The following is a 24,020-nucleotide window of genomic DNA, read 5'->3' on the forward strand; positions in this document are numbered from 1 at the left end:
CATAAAAAGTACCCAACTTTTTCAACATTCCTGGGAGTTTCTAACATTAAGAATTTGTTCTAAAAGTTGAGTGCTGCATATGCATAGTTTCTAAATATTTAAATGGTCAGCTCAAACAAACACAAAATTTCTGAACACTACTTAGAGCTAAATTCGAAACCAACCAAATTTCTTAGGTTTGCAAAATTGAACAAGAGAAGTACCACTGAGTTGAATACATGTCAAGAGCAATGGCTCCACTAAAATTAAACCAATTCAAAGTTGTACTTGGAAGAGGATACGCAACGGTCAAAGTAACCAAAATACAATGCTTTAAAAACACATGCTGTACATGTGTTTTTCCATTAAATTAAATTCAGTTTCTTTTTTTTCAGGCCCAAATTTATCTTTAGAACAAGAGATTAATGTTTCTATTCTATCTTTTATAGTATTGAACTGACTTTTCTTAAGTGAGTACATTATTTTACTTACATTGTGTCAAGTTACTAACCTAATTTTTTTGCTGTCCTGTACCTTTTGTTTCAATCGGCCAAGTCATAACTTTTGGTTCATTATACTATTGGTACATTCATATCTTTCTCAGTAATCCTCATCCCCCTTTTCCTTATGTTTTTCTCTCAGTGAAGTATAGAAAGTCAAACTTTCTAAGATTCAAAAATATCTCCTTATCATTTGGACCAATAATTTTCTTGTTAACTTTTGGCTATTATTTCTAACCTATTTTATATCTTTGTATTTTATAACTGGGTGGAACGGCACACTTTGAAAGGTCCTGACATGAGAGTCAATGTACCATTTGCCATTTACTTGGGATGTGAAGTAGATGATGCAAAATCTTAGCTGGGTGTCAGTGTCCTCACCTCTACGTGAGGTCCATAATGCCTGCATGAACAACCCCTATATTAATCGTAATACCACCCTACATTAAAATAGATAATCAAAGAAATCCAAGTAGTTATTGAATATGAAATAGTTATGCATTTGGTGAAACAATAAAAATACAACCTATTATCCCTGATAATACTGAATAGTAAATAAAATTACAGGTGCAACTATTTTGCAGGTAGAGTTTTAGTTTCTAGGACAAAGTTGAGTTAAAAAGGGCAGTACTAGACAGTCCTGATGCTTCATGCTCTGTACCAGCTGATCTCTTCTCGTTTCTACTGTTCTCATCTTTGTCTCCTTCTTCTCAGTTACATCTATTTAAAAGGGGCTGTCCAGTGTCTCATCTCTCTAATAATTTTGAACATTGATAAGCAAGCATACTAACATATGGGCCTAATTGTGAGACCTTTCTTCTTAATAAATGAATGCCAACCCAAAACACCTTTCTAGGGGCACTCTCAATAGACCCAAAGTCGCAATTCAAATGCAGTTTCTCCGGCTGTGATAACGTATCTGATTTTCTAGTGCTATACGTGCCTGACTTTCAACCCCAGTTCCGTGTTCTGATAACACAGGGGATCTCTGCACCACTCATCTTCTACCAACTGTTATTACCTGGATGTGTTGTCTGACGGTCCCAATAGATTGTCAATCTGTATGTGGCACAGTTCTTTGCACACAGTAAGTGGAAGGCTTGGTGACAGAATTCCATATTCACTTAATGGTCTTGTTTGATCATATTGTAAATAATGCACGATGTCCTTATATTTATGTAAAGAAGAAACAACTGATTTCTACCTTTTAAGACTGCATTTAAGACTTTTGAGGACCATATCTAGGACTTTGAGTCTCCCACCAAAATTCACAGTAAAAAAACAGATTTGATGATATTTAATTGAATTTGTTTCAAAATGATAGGGGAGTATGCAAGGGCAACACATAGTCTGTTAATCTGAAAAAAACGAGAAAGGTTACTTTTATATACCACATCAAGGTATTACCAGCTACAGACCAAAAATCCATAAACAAAATGAAATTTTCTCCAAGTGAAAAACTAAGTGGCCGATAAGGTCACATTTAAAAGTTAAAATGGATGCCCATTGGTTTCTCATACCATTTTTCAATAAAAGAAACCAGAGCTTCTTGAAGAAATGGCTGATTCTAGGACTAAGGCAGAAAATACACAAAAATGAACCTGGAGGGTCTTATGACACCAGGAAAAAACCCTCACAATGATGGGCATGTATCAAAGGGACATAGGAGGCGAGTGAAAGAGCCAATAGCCAAAGCTGGAAAAATCTGAGCAATACTGAATTATAATCCAAAGTATAAAATAAGAATCTGTGTATTTATACTGATATAAATAAATGATGGAACTTAAATAAATTGGGGAGAAAAGACAAATCTCCCATGCAGAATTCCAAATAATTTGTGTAGATACTCCAGCAAGAGGAGGAGCATAAACACTCTTAAGTGTGGGCTGCACAAAGTGACTTCTTCCCAAAGAGTACGTATGGAAAGGGGAGAAAGAGTGGCATTACAGTGGAGAAACCGGACGAATACTCCCTCAGCCAGGTGGTCAAGGTCAATATCCACAGGGATATCTTTGGTTGATAGCATGTACCCCTTTTATGACATGATGAAAATGGCACTTGATGTCTCTGCTCTTCCTCTCCCAAACCCATAACCCCAGACTAATCAGGAGAAGCACATCAGATAAATTCTAATAAAAAGACACTCTACAAAATATCTAACCAGTACTCCTCAAAACTATCAAGGCCATCAAAGACAAGGAAAGGCAGATAAACTGAGGTCCAAGAGGAACGTAAGAAAATAAGGTGACTAAATGTAATATAGTATTTGGGAGAGGATCCTGGAACAGAAGAAAAACATTAGGTAAAAACTAAGGAAACATGAATAAAGTATGAACTTTAGGTAATAATATGTCAACATTGGTCCATTAATGATAACAAAGTTACCATATTAATGTAAGATGTTAACAACGGGAAACTTGGTGTGGGGTGTGTAGGAACTCTGGTCCCATCTTCACAATTTTTCTGTAAGTTTAAAACTGTTCTAAAATAAAGTTTGGTTACAAAAATGGATATTTCGTTCTTACCTACAGGGCTGCCCTCGTGTCCACTTTATTTTTATTCTGATATGAATTATTCAACAGTTATTAAACATCACTTTACCTGTGAGGCATATGAAAATGTTCTTCTAACTCGGGGGTCCATGGGCTAGCTTTGTAATGTGTGAATCTTGCAGCCCCCAAAGCTAGCTACCTTGGGGTTTTTCCTCCAACAGCTCAAGAATGGTGAAGTTTGCAGGGGAAGCCTTGTGTTTCTCTTGGAAAAAGGGAAGTGGAAGTAACAGAAAAGAGGGATAATGCCATGAGAAAAGAAAAAAAAAATTGGGCCAAGAGACTTAGGGAGGCAGGTCCTCGGTGCAAGTACAGAGGAAAGAGGAGTTTCCTTCTCTGTTCTCTATTTTAACTCAAGCCCAAGTGGGCTGCACTTCCCCATGGGGATAGCAGTGATTTAGCGGGTCACTAGGGTCTCCAACTCCCTGATTCCCCAGGATAAAGAATTTAAACCTACAAGAAATGCCCACATCTTTTTGACAGTCCACCTTGGATAGGTGAGAGACGAAGGCTTTAACATCACTGTAGTATTTTGGCATTGTAATTATTAAAATTATTATTTTAAGTACTACTCCTTATTTCAGAGAAAATTATACTATCTAAATAACAAAAAAAATTTAGCTGGAGAATGATGGCTTTCCTAGAAATGATTGTTTATCTACTTCGGGTAAATAATCCTCTTTGGCCTATTTGGGGGGTGGGGGGTGCTTTATTTTGTGTCATCATGGTCTGATCAGACTGATAACTAATTTCTTTAAGAAAACAAACGCAATGCATATATAAATTTAACTTTTAATAATATATCCTTGAATAATGGATAACTATTACGTGGACTCACTTTTTCTGGTAATAAGTTAAGCATAGGAGATTTTTTAAGGGACTGATTTTTGCTCTTAAATGACTAGTGAGGTCTTTCTTGAAAGAAGGTCTTGAAATGATTTAAAGAAACATTTACATATGCACAAGTTTGGTGTTTATTTTTAACCTGGTATTTTACCCTTTCTTTTTTCCTAGTTTGTTATGGGTGATAATTGTTTTCAAAATATTGAGCTCCTTATACCTTGCTGTGTCTAGTGAGAACCTCCTTGCAGGATAGTCTTGAATTATTTTCTCTAGCACCTCCATTTGAGTACCTTTCTTTCTTCTGCTCATTGTACTAGTTTTGGAATAAAATCAGCTACACTGATAAATGCTACACTGTATAGTAAAGTCAGTGTTCAAATGCAGCTCCTACATATAGGACTCACAGGTTTTGTTATTGTTAGCTTTTCAAATGCTTTATTTAGTATGGAATCAATTACAGTCATTTGACAAAGCAACTGCTAAAATACAAACTGTACCTTTAATAAAAAGTCTGTTTTATGAAACAAAACTATGACTACAAAATTTTCAAAATGAAATTTGACGACAATTTAATTTTATAATAAATAACTGTAAATCTCATTAACTTTAGCCTGACTAACTCTTTAGTGAGGTCACAAATTCGTTTTTACAAAAATCTTTCAAATGCATTAAGAAATCCTCCAACTAATAAAATGACATGTCAAACTTAGTTTCCTGGGTGGCTTAGCTTCTATAATGGCCATAGAACCATGAAGATCTTTCTGAGACCCTCTCAAGCAACTTCATCCACAACTACAAGAGTCTGCCAATTGGTCATATTTTCATTGGAGGTGATTTACCATTTCTGGAATCCTAATGATCAGAATGTGGTGCCTTTAATAAGAAAAATAATACCAAAAATATTCAATATTCAGCCAACACAAATTTATATGATCAACAAAAGAAAGGAATGTTTTCAGAGGCTGGGTTTGATTATTTTTGTTTTAGATGTGACAGATTTGCTGAACGAAGTTTACCAATCTCCTTTCCTCTCCACCGACCACAACCCCCATCCAAAACGCACACATACACCTTCACAACCAGGCCCTATTTGACTAGTAACACACAGGTCAGCTTTAAATCACCAAGCTTTCTGAAGGAAATTAACTCTGCTGAGTACTTCTTTATTCTCAGTATACATTATATTACAAGTAATAGTACTGAACTTTTCAATGCTTACAATGTTCCCTAGGAGTATATCACTCGAGCAAACGAAAAAAAAAAAAATCTGGAAGTTTATTATTTTTTTCCACCAATATATTTGACACCACCTTTGGAGAGTGAACAAAAAGCATACTGTCAAGCGGATAGACCAGGACAAAATGTTACTGTTTGTTCCTCACAAGCACAGAGGTATATTTAAGCAAAGAAAGACATTCCATGACTCTCTTGGGGCTGCCTTCAGCTGAATTATACCAACATGTTCACGCTACTGTGGTTCAGACTGTCGGAATTTAAAACGCAGACTTCTAGTTGCCAATGCTTAAATACCACAACTATAAAAATTCATATTAGGATCGAACCTGGCTTTAAAATATCATAGAACAAATGGGAGTTTATTGGGGAAAACGTGTGTACACATGAAATTACAGAAGATGTGAAAATAAGGGATGTCCTTTTCTGACAGATTCTATACTTATACAATTAAGCCTCAGAGTCGCTAGAAGTCATCTGGCTTTGGATTATGTTTCAAATCCCGGCTCACTGACATTCATGAAACTTTTGGCAAAACATGGGCCAAGTTTCGAGCAACACTGGGTAGAATACCTCTTTCATGTGGAACCTGTGTGAAACTCAGTGGCTTTGGCTGGGTTTCACCTTGAGTTTCACATTCAAACAATCCAAAGTTTCAGAGTAAAATTAAGGGGTGAAGAGACACAAAGAAACAAAACAACAAAATAGGAAAAAAAAAAAAAAAAAATGGCTTGCCCAAGAATGGCCATCTAACCTTGCGAGCCCATTGCATCCTGGTGCCACTGGATTCTGCAACTGCACTGGTATTGCCTTTACATTACATCTGCGTTCAGCAATACTGTATCAGGGCTCCCTAGTACTACGGGGGAGAGTATTCTAGACCCCCAAAAGTAGTTAAGTACATGCTCAAAATAACCGGAGGATTTAACATTTTGACCCATTACAGAAATGTAATGACTAATATGCTCCTTAAAATGCAGATTTGAAGGGGAGGAAAGTAACAATTAAATGCCCAGCTTTTGGAAATAAATACTGGGCTGTACATCTCTAGGTTTTCTAACCATTAGTCCAAATTCTGGAGATCAAATTGCATCTAACGCGGAGGAACCTCTCCCGTAGCATTCTCCCTAGCTCCACCCCTCTGAAATCTTGTCTTGTGGCCACTAGTTTCTTTCCTTCTCAGCAAGGTGCAGCGCACAGGGAGTAGATTGTCAGCTCTAAGGAGGCACAGTCCTTGACTGGGACTTAACCAACCAGTCTCCTGACAGGATTAGACTCGGTTTCCTCCTAACCTTTAACGGAACAGGCAGGGAGAGTTGGCCAGGAACGCCAAACTCAGTATCTGGCTCAGTATCTGCTTGAGGTGGGGAAGAAAAGGGTTACAGATAAATGTAATATACACACGAATTTACTTTAAAATAAAGAGATCATTTAAAAATTGATTGGTTAGAATGTGCTATACTGCCTATCTTAGGAAATATATATATCTTTTTCTTTCCTTACCCCTCATTCAGAAGTTTCACTAGCATAACAGACTTGGCTACAGAGGTGTTTTTTTTTTCCTTTATTTTCCTTTCTTTTTTTTTTTTTTAATTTTCTTTCCTTTCTTTTAAATTTTTCTTCTTCTTTTGAAAAGTTACCCAGAAGATCACTGGGTGTTTCAAATACATGCTTTCTTTTGACATGTGATCTGTGATACCAATAAATGTTTTTGGAAACAAGAATCTTCAGATTCCAAGGATTTCAGTGTCCGTGTTAAAAAGCAACAGTTAGCCCTAAGGCATATGGTAATTTTGAGGCAGCTGGGCAATCAAGTCAGGGGTTGATAGGCTCAGACTCTTTGCACTGTCATTTGCTGCTGCAGGGGAGCAGAGAGCTGTCATAAAGTCTACGGGGTGAGAGAACCTCGCCATAAAATAGTCTTTTCTCTGCAGTTAGGGGTCCCTGTGCAAGTAAAACCTAAGACTTATCAGGGAGAGAAAAACAAAGTCCAATAGATTATTTAAAGGAAATTATTGAAAAGCATGAAGCAACAACAACAACAAAAGACTTTTTACTGACCATAGTAAATACCCACAATCAAAGCAAATGCTGTGTTTGAAGTTAAAGTCCACAGATCAAAGTACTTGGCAAAATGTTAAACGCAAGCATGGGAGAGGGGACGGGAGGCAGAGAAAACTACCCCCAATATTATAGAGTCACATTAGAGCAACCTGCCCGCAAAAGACATTCAGCTAGTTAAGGAATTCTCAAATCTGAGTGGCCATGTTGTGCTAATATACAAAAAGCAAAACAAACAAACAACTGTTCTAATTACAAGAAGAAACAGTGATAAAGTAACAAAATAAAATAGAGCTTGCTCATTGTCCTTAAAGAACAATTACTTATAGATTGTCTTTACTCAGGTGGTTGCATCTTTTGCCTTAAAAAAGAAATGTCCTTCGAAAGTTAGAAATAAATAAGCAGTCTAAACAACAAAATTATGATGTCTCCAAGGCCCGCTCACTGCCCTGGCAGAGGCGTAATTAAGAGTTCTGGTGCAGCCGAGGCACAGGCCGGTCTGTACTACAGGTCAACGTGACAGAGAGCTTTAGGCAAAGTTTAAAATTACAGCCACAAAAATGCACAGATGCTCCTGCTGTATTCGGGAACACCACATTTACCTGGAGATCGTTCGCAGCCCCCTCTTATTTTCACTATAAATAATTTATTTAAAAAAAACACATCAGTCATAAATGTATCATGAACCAATTAAATAATTCCAGAATAAAAAAAATCTTACCTCCGGGCAGCTGGGTTCAACAGTTGCTCTGAACAGAGGAAGTAGAAGTCAGTGGCCTTTACATGTAGAGATTGTTTATTTAGCCCTTTTTAAAAGGTCTTGAACTCCAGTGATTTAAGATTAAATCCAATCCAAGTGTCTAAAAGGGAAAAAAAGGCAAGCAAGAAGGCAAATAAGAGAGGGAAAGAATCCCAGCTGCTGGGTGGTGCTACCGTTCTGAGAGCATTTGAGCTATTTTCAGCATTAACAGCAGCCGGAGTTGTCTGCAAAGGGATGAAAAAATCGTATCCGAATCGCCACACCCACCCCCCATCCCCTACGGGGAGGAGGAGGGCACAAACCAGGAAACCCACAACAATTTGGTTTACTGTGCTAATATTTATTTAAATTTAGAGGAAAACTGCCCAGCACTATTGAAAACAAACAAACAAAAACAAACTGGACAGGAATCTTAAAGAAACAGAGTGCCTTCTTATAATCCTCAACTTTTCAAAATGATTTACCTGATTCACTGAAAATAAGATGTTCTATTCATGCTTTACTGAGAGGGAGGACTTCTCTGATATTTTCTTCCTCACTTATAGATGGGTCTTAAAAAATATTTCAGCTATCTCTGTTGTCAGCCTATCATTCTTAAGACTGAAGACAAATGGTTTATTTCTAGCATGCACCCAAATTTCCAGTTTCATCAAGTATGCTATTTTTGAAAGCTACTGGGTTAAGCTGTTGACATTTCTTATCTGTTGGCAGAGACTGGGCACCATTCAGTGACATGATGCAGACAGACACCGATCCCCTGCTTCTCTCTCCAAAGGCCAATGAAGAAATACTTCAGATTGGGTCAACCAACAATGACCAGCAAGCTTTGAGCTTTCATTTTGTTTCTAAAATCATAAATTAAGATCTAAAAGTTGTATTCATTCACTCATTCATTCATGCACGCATGCATGCATTCATTCAGCAAATATTTGTGGCACGTTCTTCTGGATCTACTATATGCCAAGCATTTTGAGAATACAATAGTGGGCAAAATAAACAGCAAGCATCCTTGCTTCCAATGGTTTACAGCACACAAATGCAGCGAAAATAAAGGATAAAGACAGAATTTGTTATAAACTTTTACAGCTTCTTTTTTTTTTCACATGATGAGACTATTCAAACCATAGCAATTGGTGATTAAATCTCTTTAAACTAGGACTGAAAGAAGATGTTATGTGTCATCAGACCAACTCCTGTCTTCCATTGCTTCATCAATGCTTTACACCCCTAAGAAGGAAAATCAGTTACTTGCTACCAAGAAAACACTTAAGTATTTTTATAAAAGCCTTTATTTTGAAATCCCTGAATCCTTTCAATTCCCCACTCTTCAAACAGAGAGAATGCTTAAGCAGTCAGTGAGTACTGCTGAGAGGTGAAAGGAGATAAAAGAAGATTCTTTGGTTTTAGTCCAGTATAAAAAACCACTATGATATATTTTACAATTAATATAATGGTTAGTTACTAGATGCTCAGATCAAATCCAATTCTTTCCTTCCAAATAAAGAAAGATACTGAAATTGATTATAGAAAATATTAAGGATCATGCACGGTATGTTAAAAAAAAGATATGACTACTATTTCAAGTGAAATAAAGAGAAAGGGATTAAGAAGTACCAATTGCCAGTTAATAAAATTGTCATGGTGATGTAAAGTACAGCATAGGGAATATAGTCAGTAATATTGCAATAACTACGTATGGTGTCAAATGGGTACTAGGTTTATGGGAGTGATCACTTCGTAAGGTATATAAATGTCTAATCATTCTGTTGTAAACCTGAAACTAATATAATATTGTATGTCAAATATAATTGAAAAATAAATTTAAAAAAAGAAAATACCAAGAATTATGCATGATATATAAAAAAAGATAATGACTGCTGGTTCAAGTACTATGGTAGAATAGTGAAATCCTTCAGCATAATACACTTATATTAAAACTACACAGATATTTAAATTTTAAAAAACTAAACTTAAGTTTGAAATATCTAATTAAAAATTTAAATAAGATTAATTTTATTTTAAAAATATACAGCAGGGTTTTAAAAAAATCTCTGTAGAATAATGCATTTTTCTGTTCATTTATTTCAAATGTTCACAATTTAATATGTCTTAAATATCTGTCAGTTTAAAATAGGATATTTACATTACTTCATCAAAATGATAAATGGTAATTCTCACAAAAAATGGAAGCCTAGCCTCAGACAGAAATTTTTAAACTGTTTTACTTTTCTCTCCTTACAATAGTTTATAATGAAAAGGAAAATACAATAAAAATTGGCCTTCCTTGAGAAACTATGGAAGTTAAGGAAACTAATAAAGATTAACTATTTGACTACTAAGTCAACCATTACTTTTAAATTTCAAGCTGCCTGCTTTCTACATCAATACTAAGAGAAGCCCATTGCCTCACATTTAACTACAATCATATGGGGATATATTCTGAGAAATGTGTCATTAGGAAATTTTGTCGTTGTTTGAACATCATAGATGTTTTGTACACTTACACAAACCTAGGTGGAATAGCCTGCTAACCACCTAGGCTATTTGCTTCTAGGCTACAAACCTGTACAGCAGGTTATTGTATAAAACAACATGAGATTAAATCAAGCACAAGAGAAAATGATGCAATCAAGAGGTGCACTAAACACAAGAAATGTATGAGGCTGCTGCCTATGTAACATGACATAGTGTTTAAAGACAAAAAAAAAAAAAAAAAAAAAAAATCCCACAAAAAAACAAAAAAACCATAGGCCCAAAATGGCACCACTCATACTGAAAGCCCATGGTACCAAACTTAGATTTAATACCTGATCTAATTGCAGTTTCAACCTCTCCCAGAAATGGAATCTTAATCAACCAGTCTGGAATTTTCTGGTCAAGCACCAGTAAGGTAATCTGTCACAAAGGGCCCTCTCCATCTCCCATAGAAAGGAGAGACAGTCTGCATGATAAAAACCATTCCTGTTCTCTTCCACCAAAGAAAAGGTGTCCTGGCCCAAAAATAATCCTTTCTTTTCTTTTTGTAATAGCTCCCTTGCCCCACTCTTCTTCCTATATAAACCTTCCATTTTGCACAATTCCTTGCAGGCCCCTTCTAGTTGCTAGATGGGATGATGCCACTTACATCTTCAGATTTACTCAATTGAATTTTGTTTTTTAACAACAGTGAACTTTTTTTAATAAGTAGAAAGAGTACACTCTAAAATAACAATAAGAAAGCATAGTATAGTAAATACATAGTCATTTATTATCATCATCAAGTATTATGTACAGCACATAATTGTATGTGCTATACTTTTATACAACTGGCAACACAGGTTTGTTTACAAAACAATTTGAGTATCACTACAAATATGTCAGTGATGCATCGAGCTAAAACATTACCAAGGCTATGAGGTATGTAGGTGAATAGGAATTTTTCAGCTCCATTATAATCTTAGGGGACAACTATTGTGTATGGAATCTGTCTTGACCTAAACATCTTACTAGAGTCATTTTGTATAAAAATCTGCACTTGAATGAACAGATTGTGATCCTGCTAACTGCTTCCATTTACGATAAATCTCATACTGCCACGTAATTCACCAAGGTCTCCTTTGTTCCCCAAGGGTCCCCATTGTCCAAACAACGTTTCAGTAAGCAACTTTCAACACATTTGATGTCACAGAAGAGTACGTGTTGGACGTTAGGCACATTTTTAGAAGGTCAGAGGATAGCAAATTTGGACTTTTCTACTTACCCAACTGCTATGCCTTTTATAAGCTATTGCTGTCTTAACAGTTGTACTGTTAATGATTTTATTTATATGCTTTATCCTTTTTTGTTTTTACAAATCAATAGATTTAAAATAATTGGGAAATGCTTGAATTAGAATAGGTATCTTATTTTGGTGAAATACTAAATAGGGCTTGTGTCATAACCCCTCCCCATATACAATGGGAATGATAACAGTCCCAATTCATAGAGTTGAGGAATAATGCACATAGAATGCTTGACTAAGTAAAGCCTGATACATAGCAAGCATTCAATAAAAGTTAGTGCTGTTATCACTGTTGTAAGTCTAGAACTTGGCTGTCCAATATGGTGAATTCATGTGGCAACTGAGCACCTAACATGGCTACTCAGAACGGAGATGGCATATAAGTGTAAAATGCACACTGGACGTTGAAGACTTAGTATGGAAAACAGAATGTACACTATTAGATTAATTTTTTATATTGATATATGTTGAAATGATAATATTTCAGATATCTTGGGTTAAATAAGATATTTTGTTAAAATTAATTTTACTTGTTTCTTTTTACTTTTTAAAATGTGACAACTATAAAATTTTAAATTACATATCTAGCTTGCTTTAATTTTTACTGGGCAGTGCCATCTAGGCCAGTGGGTCTCCAACTGTCAAAACACAGGTTGCTGGGTCCCAACCCCCCTACTTTCTGATTCAGTAAGTCTGGGAAGAGTCCTGAAATTTTGCAGCTCCAAGAAGTCCCCAGGTGATTGTTGACCACATTTTGAGAACCACTGGTCTTGAGTCTTACTACTAACAGAGTGGTCCGTGGACCAATGTCAAAGTCAACACTTGGGATCTTGTTCAGAAATGCAAAAATCTCAGGCCCTACTGAATCAGCAAGTACATTTTAACAACCTCCCCCAGGTTATGTGTACGCACATTGAAATTTGAGTGAAATTGATATACAGTAGTGTCTTTCATTCCTGGGTACATATGAGACTTAGCTGGAGAATTCTTTTAAAATACTGGTATCCTGGACCTACCTCTAGAGAGTTTGCTTTAAGTAATCTAGATTAAACTCAAGTATCTGCATAACTGAAAAGCTCCCCCATGATTCTAATGTAAAAGCAAGCTCTTTGAGTTTGATGGGCAATGGGGCCCATCAGACCAGATGCAGAGGGCCCAGTATCTAGAAACCAGACTTTTCCTCCTTGTGAGGGGCAGTTGCTTGGGCAATTGTCAGGTCCTAGGAGGCAAGATGTGAGCAGATGGTGGAGATGGTGCAAACCAACAGCAAGGGGGTTGGGTGGGTGTCGCAACCAGCGGAAGGAACCTGGCAAGAGGCACTCCATTACTCCTCAGGTCTGACAGAGGTCCCTACCTGCCCAAGACTGCATAAAGCAGAGCATGGTCTTGGTCTCAGGGGAACTAGAACTTGAGGCAGAACGGCAGGCTCCAAAAATAAGGACTTAGTTACAAGAATGCTGGTGTAAGTCATGAGTGGGACTAGCTGCTATGTTAACTGAGGTTCTTAAACTCTCCATAAGGACAGGACTGGTTTCAGAAGCTCAAGCAGACATAATCGTTCAGAGATGAGGAGGGAAAAAAAAAATGGACAGAAGTGTTGAAAGTTGGTTTGGTTGTATATTTCCTTCTCTCACTCCATAGCACACAATAAAAATTGTTCTTAGCTAAGTACTGGTCTATTTAAAACAATGTATGCTAAGGCATAGTTAACATAGATCAAAATGTCCTAGAGGGTATTTATATCTCAGGAAAGGACCTTGTTAACTCAACTCTCCAATTGTTAGAACCTTGAGAAAGACGGGTGCTTTGCAGCAGAGAGGTCTTCTGTTATTCTTCAGCACAGACACCTCTGTTCTACCCGTAGATAAGTATGGACACTATTTTGAATCATCTCACTGGTTTGCCAAATGGCTCCTCACTTGTTTAGGTGGTCACCAGAGCACTGTGTGCTCCAGATGACTCCATAAAAATAAAATTGTCACTGCAAGAGAGAAAGTGGGTCCACGTTGATTATATTTAAAAATCCCAATTCTGCACACAGAGATCATTTGAGATTTACTTCTCACTTAATTGATTGCCTCAGAAAACTTTAAAAAATGCATAATACGTAAGAGCAGAGAATCTGGAGACAGTGTGTCTGGGTTTGAATTTTGGTCCTACCACTTTTGTGTAAACTTTGGGCCAGTGACTTCACCTTCCTGTTCCTCAGTTTCCTTCTCTATAATAGGACCTATCTCGTTGAGTTATTGCAATAATTAAAATAGTTACTTTAAAGAATGTAGAAAACTCTGGCACATTATAAATGCTATTGTTTATTAAATAATTAAAATCACTGTACAGGTTTCCATATTTGGCCAAATGTAGTAATTTTTTTTTCAGATACCCTGATGATTTCCAGGGACTTTTGTGTGCGTGATGTCTTGAATACTTGTATTTTGAGAGCTTCTTTGAGAATTGTTTAAAATTTTTTCCCAAGAGAACTCAGAATTCTCAATTGATTCTTCATCACTTCCCATTATTTGAGAGGATCTCAGTAGGAAGGAAGTGAATGCTGTTTTCCCATGAATATTGTTTTCTAGGTTATGTTTTTATCCTCCGTGAAGTCCTTTGAAAAGTGAGTTGCACTATAAATGTTCGAAGGCTTTGGTGACCCATGTCAGTTTAGTAGCATTGTCTAATATTCCAGAACAATGTATCATTCTTAGTCAGATATTTTACTGTTTAGGGAGAGGCAGCAAGACTGCCTGAAACACTGGCATGAGTTTCAAAGACGTATTGAAAAGGCAGTCAGATTCTCATACCATAGAGACTATAGAAATCAGATAATGTTGCTTAAAGGAACGGGTGAAGGCCTGAAGTCAGGCATGGTGGATGCAAAATGAAGGCTAGATGTAATAACATCTTTTACGCTCGTCTGCTTCAGCCACACAAAACAAAATGAAGCACATGCAACAAAAATGATGACGTTTGGTAGCATTGTGTACCTAGTGTCAGTCGGGATGTTTCAGGAACCCCAGTCTGCCCAGAGCTCAGCAATAAATGCACTTGAGTGGGGAAACTCAAGTCCCTGAGTTGAGTGGTTTCAGACCAGTCATGCAGCTCTGTACGCTTGTGCCCTGAGGCACAAGGCAGAGGAATTAGGCTATAAACCCCTTCCTAACTCTAAAGTCTAATCTATCCTTTTGCTTATGTTCATGTAAATTACATTTGCCCCCACCTCCCAATCTACATCTGCAGCTGAAAATATTTGAAAGTTGTCAAATCATGTCCAATAATTTCTATTACCTGGTTACTGATATGAAGCATAGGTTTTCTAGGAGGTGATTTGCCATCACGTGTACCGTTATGCAATCTGGCACTGGACTTCACCAAAAGGTAAAAATCTTAATGAATGGAAAATGAACTAGTACCCGATGCAAGAGATTATATGGAAATAACTTCTAAAAACCTTTGTTAAAACTCACTTTTCTAGTTAAAACTTTGTTTTTAAACATACTGTCTGAATCCCATATGTATTTAAAAAGTGTCTTTGCTATTTTATATAACCATGACTTAGCTTTTCTTGAATTGTACATTCCACTGAAATTGAGCATATGCAATAGTTGTTAGATATGGTATAAAAATCTTTTAGATAAGCCTTCCTAAAGTGGCCTACTTAAGGCTCTGCACGAACTAGTCTCTTTCACATCTCCAGCCTCCTTTCCCTACCTTCCTTCCAGCTCCATTTCTTCTAGCTTCTCTGTTCTCTCAATTCCTGGAATGGGCCGTGTTCAGGGCCTTTGAGTATGCTGTTACCGCTCACTGGAATGCCTTCCTGCTCAGCAGTTAATGCCGTACATCCCTCAGACCTCAGCTGACGTGTCCTTTCCTCAGGAAGGGCTTCCCTGATCCAGCCAAGGTCAAGTGTTTTTTTTGTTTGTTTGTTCGTTTTTCCTTTTCTTTTCTGTTCTTTTTTTTTTCTTTTCTTCTTTTCTTTTCTTTTCTCCTCTTCTCTTCTCTTTTCTTTTCTTTTCTCTCTTGAAGGATCATATTCTTCATTGCCTTGAGTGTCAAACTCAGCTGCATTTATTTGAGTGGTCTATTCATATATTTCTCCTCCGTTACCCTGGAACCTCCTTGTTTCCCTTCACTTTGTATGTATTCCCCGCACATATATTTGTACTTGGCATACGATGGGTGCTCGATATGTATTTGTTGAATAAATAAGGGATTAAATGAGTTCTGCAAAAGGCATTAAGCAACATACAATGGCATTTTTGTCATGCGTTTGTCAGAACTTGTGGAATAAGAGTATTTTATCCTTTAAAAAGCAAAAAAATTAATTAAGCAGCTGATCCAACCAAGAGGATTCTCTGAAATATATTGCCTTATGTGACTGAGGGTACAAAGCAAGAGTCAGAGTCTGGGGGCTGGTCTTTGCCCTGTTGTCTTGGAAGAGGCTGTGTAAACTCCCATACCCTGGACAAAGGAATGCTTATTATCGCTTATGAATATTTGAAGATGTACAATTTTGTACATGTTCTTTACAAATTTGTGAAACACTTTGAACCCCACCCCCACCCCCACCCCCCAGGCACAGCATGAAATATATCTTTTCTGAGGCATTCAAAAATGAACTAATTATCCCAACAATCCATGGCACATTTCCACCATTACTATGACCACAAAAGTTAATTTTGCAAGGATAGTCATACACATAAATTATACATAAACTGTTAGAAAAGTGTCCTTGAAACTCACAGATGAAGTAAAGAAGGAATTGTTGACCAACATTCAAGCGTTAGAAGGAAATATAGATTCATTACATTAAGTGCACAAGGAAAATTTCTCCCTAAATGAATGCAGGTTGGATATGGGAACCTGCAGAGACAGGACACATTAATATTTTCTATGTTATCTGTCCTCTAATCCAGACCTTCCTACCTCTTTGTGAAACCTATTGGTGTATCCTGCGTGGGTTACAGATGTTGCTGCAATATTGATCCCACCACTTGTCAGGTGACCAGGTGAGACCTGGTAGGGTGGGAGCTCCTAGACCAGTCACCTCTGGCTATTAGCAGCTACATTTGTTTACCTCCAAGTGCCTACAAATATTCTCACATTTATTATACCCAACCTAGGAAAGTTTGGGAGGGAATGCTCTAACCAGCAAGGTCAACCTACTAAAAATAGGAACAACAGTCTTAGCTACTAAAGGAAACACAAAAATTTAGACGGTATGAGAGAGGCATGTTAGAAATGTCAAGAAATGAGTAATGATAGCTCAATTTTGAAAAACAAAACAAAAACAAAAAACAGCCGCTGGGGAGGGTGGGAATCTTTGCTCATATCCTGAAGCCAGGACTGGACTGGTCTCCAGTGGAAACCGTGAGAGGGCCTATCCAGCATGGAGCGATGGCTATTTTGTGTTCAGGCAGAGGGCTGGGGAATGGACCTCTGAATCAAAGTAAATGCTCATATTTTTACCTTCTAGCAAGTACCCTCTTTTTCTCAGCAAGTATTTCTTTAAGGATCATTTCTGATTGAAGTTTCTCAGTGATACATTTTATTTTACAACCAAGTCACTCTTTCCATACTCAACACTCTTTAAAATAAATAATAGAACACAATTGTGGCAGACACTGCTTTCTATCAGGATCCATTTTTGCTTTTATATTGATTACAGACTCCTGATAATATGCCTATTTAAAAACATACTTTCCCAGATTTCCTTGCAGTTTGTTCTGTAAGCTACAGGTAGGACACTTCACACACACACAATAACATGGAACCTCCTGAGAAGAAGGCTACTTTGCCCTTTGTCCTTTAGCCTCGCACTCGCCTCTTAGCTGACGGAAAATCAGATGCCACCATAGGAGGCACATGCTAAGGGAGGGACGACAGAGGTGAACACACTCTGGGCTTCTCATTGTTTGAGGTAAATGAAGCTTTCTCCTTGTTAAATGGTTGTCCTGCGGTAATCTGTTCCTTGAAGCTGGAAACAGACCTGACACAATCCTCTGAGAACAACTTTATTACAGTGGGCTGCCTGAAAGATAGCCATTAGGCCTGCCATTAAGATTTCATGTAAAAAATAGTTTCCGAAGTTTTGAAAGCACTCCTGGACGTTGATATCTAGCCTTTACAACAGTTGTGACATTCAGTTTCAGGCCCGTTATCATTTTCTAATGGAGTGAAAATTGCCATGAAAAACAGAGCCATTATGTTTGAAGTCCTAGGAGCCACATCGTTTGGATATTTTTGACTCTAAATATAGGAAAGTAGTTGGCGCTTTTCTTCCTAAAACTAACATTTTAATGATTAGTGATATCAAGAGAAATAAAAACATAGTAATAACCTACAGGAAACACAAAACAGGAACCCACTGTTTATCCTGTTCTCAGTGTTCATTGCCAGAGCATTGTTCAGAAAACTTTGAACATGGTCACTTCAATGTAGTTTACTGAGCTTTTAAAATCTAAATTGAACGATGGAATTTGTCCTTGTTAGAAAAAAGGCGACTTTGAAAAGATATTCAAGGCTAACAATGTATTGAATTTGAATATTAAATAACCTTTACGATTTCCACTTATGATTTCTTAAAATAGTGAATGCTCTCAGTCATAATTGAGGCAAAGGTATGTTGGAAGAGGACGCCCATAGTTTTCCAGTTTTAAACAAAATGAAAGATACACATACAAATGTGGAAATTATTTTAAGCATTCTTGTCTCATGGCTTCTGTACTAGATTAAGTACTATACATTGAAGAAATGAATCTAAATCCCAATGCATTCCATTTTATAAGAGGCAGTCACATAGTTTGTCTTTCTATCTGTATTTGCCAAGAGCATAATGATTGACAGCAAGGTTCTGGAGGCCGTCTGCCACTGTGGAATCTCACACCACTGCTTCCCACAGGGTGGCTACTCGAATTTCCTTGTGCTACAGTTTCCTTATTAACAAACTAAGAACATGGCAGTACTTGACTCATGATGGTTATGAGGATTGAATGAGTTAATATATGAAAAACTCTTCAAACAATGCCCGATATGCAATAGGCACTCCTAAGTGTTGGTTCAATTGTTGTGTTATCATCATTATCTCAATGATGGACAACGTTTGTAGTTGAAAGCATGGGTTTAGAAAATAAATAGTCCCCAGTTAATTTTCTGGTTCTGCCCCTTATTAGCTCCTTGATTGGGGCATGACCTCTGAGTTCAGTTCCCTCATCTGAAAAGTAGGGATATCATTAATTACCTTAGAGCATCACTAAGAGAACTGAAGAAGATAATGCATGGAAAACCACAGCTGGCACTCAGTAATCAGTACTTACAAAAAAAAAATCAGGTAGAAAAAATTTCTTTGCAAATATATTCATTGACCTTCACAAGTAAATGTACTTTTACTTTGTCGATGGGGAAAATGAAATGAATTGTTCACACCTAGATAATGAATTTAATTTCCTTATACTTTATTTCAGATAGCTCACGTTCAGAGTTTTATGGGGTTTTTTTAAATTTTAATTTCAAACAAGAGTTTGTAGAATTGTCAAACAACTGGTTTAAGGAAATTTCCATCTGAGCTAATGACTTGGTCTATGGTTGACATAATAGCTTCTTTAAAGAACGACATTATCATTAACTTATTTGCTGAGTAGAAGTTTGCAGAGGAAAGATATTGGCATTAAAAGGAAAAACCTGGAAGAAGCAGAGAATTGACTCTGTAAGTCCTTGTAAGTCCCCTCAGCAGGTGGGAGGAGCAGTTGTAATTCTATTCATCTTTGTTACAAACACACATTAACTTCTATCCATTAACTTCTATCCACAGTATTAATGAATAATAATTGAAACATGAGTATGTGTTTATTATACTAGCAATGATTACATTGCAGGGGAAAAGAATCAAGGCAGAGCTGACCTCACAGCTTCCCCAGTGGCAAGCCCTGTCACTTTGGGTAAGTTACTTAGTGTGCCTGAGCCTTGATTTTTCTCATCTATAAAATGCAGATAATACAACCTACCTTTTGGGGAGCCTTTGAGAGGATTAAATGAAACTGAAAATCAGTAACTCAGTTAAGTGCCTGTTGCAGAAAAGGGTTTAATGTATCCTGGTTGCTATTTACCTGTATTTTCTTACTAGGCTGTAGGCTCCTTCAGGGCAGAACTCCCTTTAAGGGCACAAGTATAACCAGTTCCTAGCACAGCATCTGGTCACGAGAACATTCTGGATGAATGTATATCGAACGAAGCAGGGATACCCTGAATGGAAAACTAACACAACCACAAAAATGCATAGAAGGCTTGACTCATTTAAGTGAAAATAACTGAGAGAGACAGGCATTGACAAGTTGAACTGATGTTCTGAGGAATAGATTTAAGTAAAAAGTAAATACAAGACATTTTCCTCACACAACGTATTTAGAAGGGAAAGATAAGCTGTAGGGGACAGAGAAAAGTTGTCATGGTGATCATTACGCTGCCTGAGGGGATTATAAATAGTATCTTTAAATGGGGCTATTTCTACATATCACCTATATTTTCTTGCTTTGTAGAAATATGGTAATGACTTTAGATCCATAATTTATGTTAACTTTGATTTCTCCTATAATCCCAGGAGTTTTTTTAACATAAAACTCAGATCTTCAGATTTCTCCCCTAGCCCTCCAACCCCCACCCCGCCACCTCCCTCATTCTGTCCTCCATACACTAAATGTCTTCACCTTGGGGATTCATAGGTTTTATGCCTAAATGTAGTGACCCTGATCCTAGAGGGGCATGCGTCATGGACTGGTCTTACCCTAGGTCCCTGTCTCCAGCATTTCTGCGATATGGCAGTCTGGAGACTTTCAGCACTGATTTTGGCTTCCCAGACTTCTTGCCTTTCATTGAACCTCGAATCATAGCTGGGAGGAACATTACAAAACCTACCTAATCACTCCTTTACATTTAAAAATTGGGGTGTGGAGGATCACTTTATAGGAAAGCCATCTTTAGGACCAGGGTCTGAAAAACATTGTCCTAGTGGGGGTGAAAAGGCCTAAACAGCATGGACAGCATATTCTAGATCTGAGGTGGGGAAGAATTCCCACTGGGTCCTGTCAGTCTGTACCACCAGCACTGGTTACTCCAGCCCCGAGTGCTACTTTCTTTTGCTTGGGAACAGCTTTGATAGAGACCCATTATTCAAACCCCTGATGAACTAAATTAGAGGTTAATGCTACCCACAATAGTAGACTCATTTAAGTATCAGGTGATGGCTTCAACTGCAACAAAGAGAGGTTTTTAGAGAGAAAAGAAAATAGACATGAACAGTAGAGACGAGATTCACAATAATTTTAGTGAGAAGGGATTCAGTGGGGGGAAAATTAATACACTATATCCTAAAGAGAAAATAAGTGAAAATCAGAACTTTAAAGTTCTATATTAGATACATTTTAATTGAGGAATGCCAGACACTTCAATAGAATAAAGTGATCTTGGAATTAATCATCAACGGAGAATAGCACCATTTAGGATAATTAGAAAAATGGCTGAATAAATGAGATAATTCTCAGTGATAAATTTTTTTTATCAGTGCAAGGCTTGCTTAGTAAAACACTTCTACAAAATAGAAACCTGCAGCTGAGATTATTTTATAACATTATATTAGGGTGTACTTATTCGTTAGGTTACAATTATACCCTGTAATGAATCCTACCTGCAAAGACAGATAAAGAGGACCAAATTCAGGTCACCTTTAGATTTGCACATACAACGTTGGGTAAGAGAAGAAGGAATTGGAAAGGCTTTAACAAATGGTGCCCATCACTTGTGGCCAAACCTGAGCTATAAATTGCTATGGCTCTACCATGCTGTAACGCGAACTCTGTTTTCGTGTTACTGATTAAGATCTATCCACTTGGCCTCTTTTGAAAAAGACTTGCGCACATTTGAACAGGCCTTTGAGACTCCAAACTGAACTTGTGCACCACATTCTATTTTGGGTAAGCACAAAGGTGCTGGAAATTTCGAGTAGTAACAAACACCACAACCTATAAACCGAAGAACATGAGCTGGTGAGTCAAGACTCCAGGCTTCAGAGCGCACCCCGGGCTATGGGTTCCCGTTATGCTTTGGGCTGTTGGACTGACAGCTCTAGACCAGGTTAGGTCATCTTTGTTGTGATGATTTTTATTCTTTCAGTGAACATAATATTGCTCCTTTTTTCTCCCTTAAAAATCAGCATAAGGTCCATTTTTAAAGCTTAATTCTGTACTGCCTTGAGAGGATTGTTAGATACTTTCACTGTTCAGAGGAAATGGTACTGCCTTCTTTTTACTCTTAAATGTCTCCTTAGAGAACTCATTGTCATTGTCATTCATTATAGCCCATCTTATCTGGATTTGAGTGAAATACAAAGATATTCATGCAAAAATTATTCAAAGTAAAGTCATAATAATTTTATTTGTCAAAATGTAATTTATCCTATCAGTTATAAGTTACATTTATAATTATAATTTATATGTTATATAATTAGAAAAATATAAATTATATAAGTTGTATTATAAATATAACCCTTTTTATAATAATTACATTTATCATATATAAATTATATAAATATAATTTATCAAATAAAGTCATAATTTTATTCTACAAACTCATTCCTAGTTTTGTTTTTAAAAGGATAAATTTGCGTGGTGCCTTCAGCATACATTAGTTTCTTACAATAGAATCATTTAAGAGACATAACATTTAAGTCGTCTTGATTTTTAATGCAATATTTCATTAAACTCCCTTTTACATGTTAAATAATTCTTGAAAACATACAAAGTTAGGAACGGTTATGTAATTTTGCTGCTCTACTTGCTTCTTAACCATCTTCTCACTGTCTTTGTGCATCTGGAAGTTAGTTTTGAACTTGAAGTTTCTTCCTACACATATAAGTACATATAAACTGTTGCACTGTTTCTAAATCACAGTGAGCAGTTTCTCATGGGCTGTGTCAGCCATTTCTGTTTCAATGAGAAACAATATCTCTACTGTGATGAAAAGGTTTTTAAATGGTCCTTACTAATTTTAAGCTGATGAAACATAACTCTAGTTTCACAGACTTCGAGGAGATAGGGGATATGGGGTCTTATTTCTTATTACTTATCTCTATTCACTGCTTCAGTGGTTATGTTAACTTTGTTCTGAGAGGAACTAGCATTGGGGTAACATGTAAAACACAAAAACAATGAGGTAAGGAAATCAGTCTATTAACACATACTGATTAGTGTTCAGACTCACATACAAAGACACATTTAAACTAAAACAGTCCCGATTCTCACTTACATGATAATCACTGTGGCTCTACAAGAAAAATAAATGTATCTTTGTCATTTCATCTCTTGGATATGTGCTAATGGCTTTGTCCAAATAGATAAGGACTATAAACTGTCAGGAATTATTACAAGATACCTGAGTAGCTCAGTGACTCTAAAATTGGTTTCCACCTCAAAAGAGCCACGAAATCTATAACCTCATATTTTACTCCATTTATTTGCACAACCACACTTTTAGATGGTCTCTTCATATAAAATAAACTTTAATATTTTAATGTCAAGAATACTAACTTCTTTATTCTTATAATAGCCCCTAAGGCTGGTAGAAAGCATTTCTCATTTCACAAATAAATATTCGAAACTAAATTTATCACTTAACAACCGACTTTATTAATTTAGGGCACAACTCAAGAGTCCCTGCTCACATTTTTCTGAAATGAGTTACTTTTGTTAACTGAGCATTGATTCTGTATCATTGAAATTGCTTTTGTCTTCTACATCACATAAATGAAAGAAAGGCTGATTTTGGCACTTGGTTATATATAGTCCATATTGTCTGTCCTCTGAAAAATTTGAACATTGAGTTGAAAAACATGAGTATGGGGGAAAAGAAAAAAAAAAATCAATGTGCTTTTAAGAGCACAGAAATGTGCTGCTGGTAATGATGCTTATTAAAATGGCATTTTTCATAAACAACTTTAAAGGTTTTTCTAAGTACTCTAAACACACACACACACACGCACACGCGCACACGATTTAACAATTAAGTTTGCGAACTTGTTGCAATGCTGTTGCTAACCTTTTTTTGATATCCTTTTGTTGATAACCTATTTTTTGGACAAACAGTTAACCAAGTTTACTCTTTGGAAGTGCTGAAAAGGCTGCGTGAAAAAGTTAGACGACCTGAACTTTTTGCCAACAATTTGTGGCTCTTGCGCATGACAATGCACCAGCTCACAAGGCACTGTCTGTGAGGGAATTTTTAGCCAGTAAACAAATAACTGTATTGGAACACCCTCCCTACTCACCTGATCTGGCCCCCAATGACTTCTT

The 24,020-nt window shown here is 36.8% G+C and overlaps 1 protein-coding gene across 49 annotated transcripts in view; it reads right to left on the bottom strand.

Moving 5' to 3' along the window:
- Nucleotides 1-24,020, bottom strand: part of SORBS2 (sorbin and SH3 domain containing 2) — a 313,531-nt gene that overhangs the window by 158,199 nt on the left and 131,312 nt on the right. For 42 of the 49 annotated variants that reach the window (XM_074329790.2, XM_019736081.3, XM_019736110.3 and 39 more), the window contains one exon: nucleotides 7,887-8,025. The gene's annotated coding sequence lies outside the window, so the exon portion shown is untranslated. Of the gene's footprint in view, nucleotides 1-7,886; nucleotides 8,163-8,389; nucleotides 8,538-24,020 lie in introns of those variants that run through there. The other 7 variants (XM_074329819.2, XM_074329818.2, XM_074329814.2 and 4 more) reach the window with 4 other exon arrangements.

The sequence above is a fragment of the Rhinolophus sinicus genome, chromosome 16 (assembly GCF_057876585.1).
Source record: "Rhinolophus sinicus isolate RSI-liver-muscle chromosome 16, RSI-T2T, whole genome shotgun sequence".
NCBI classification, from domain to species: Eukaryota; Metazoa; Chordata; class Mammalia; order Chiroptera; family Rhinolophidae; genus Rhinolophus; species Rhinolophus sinicus.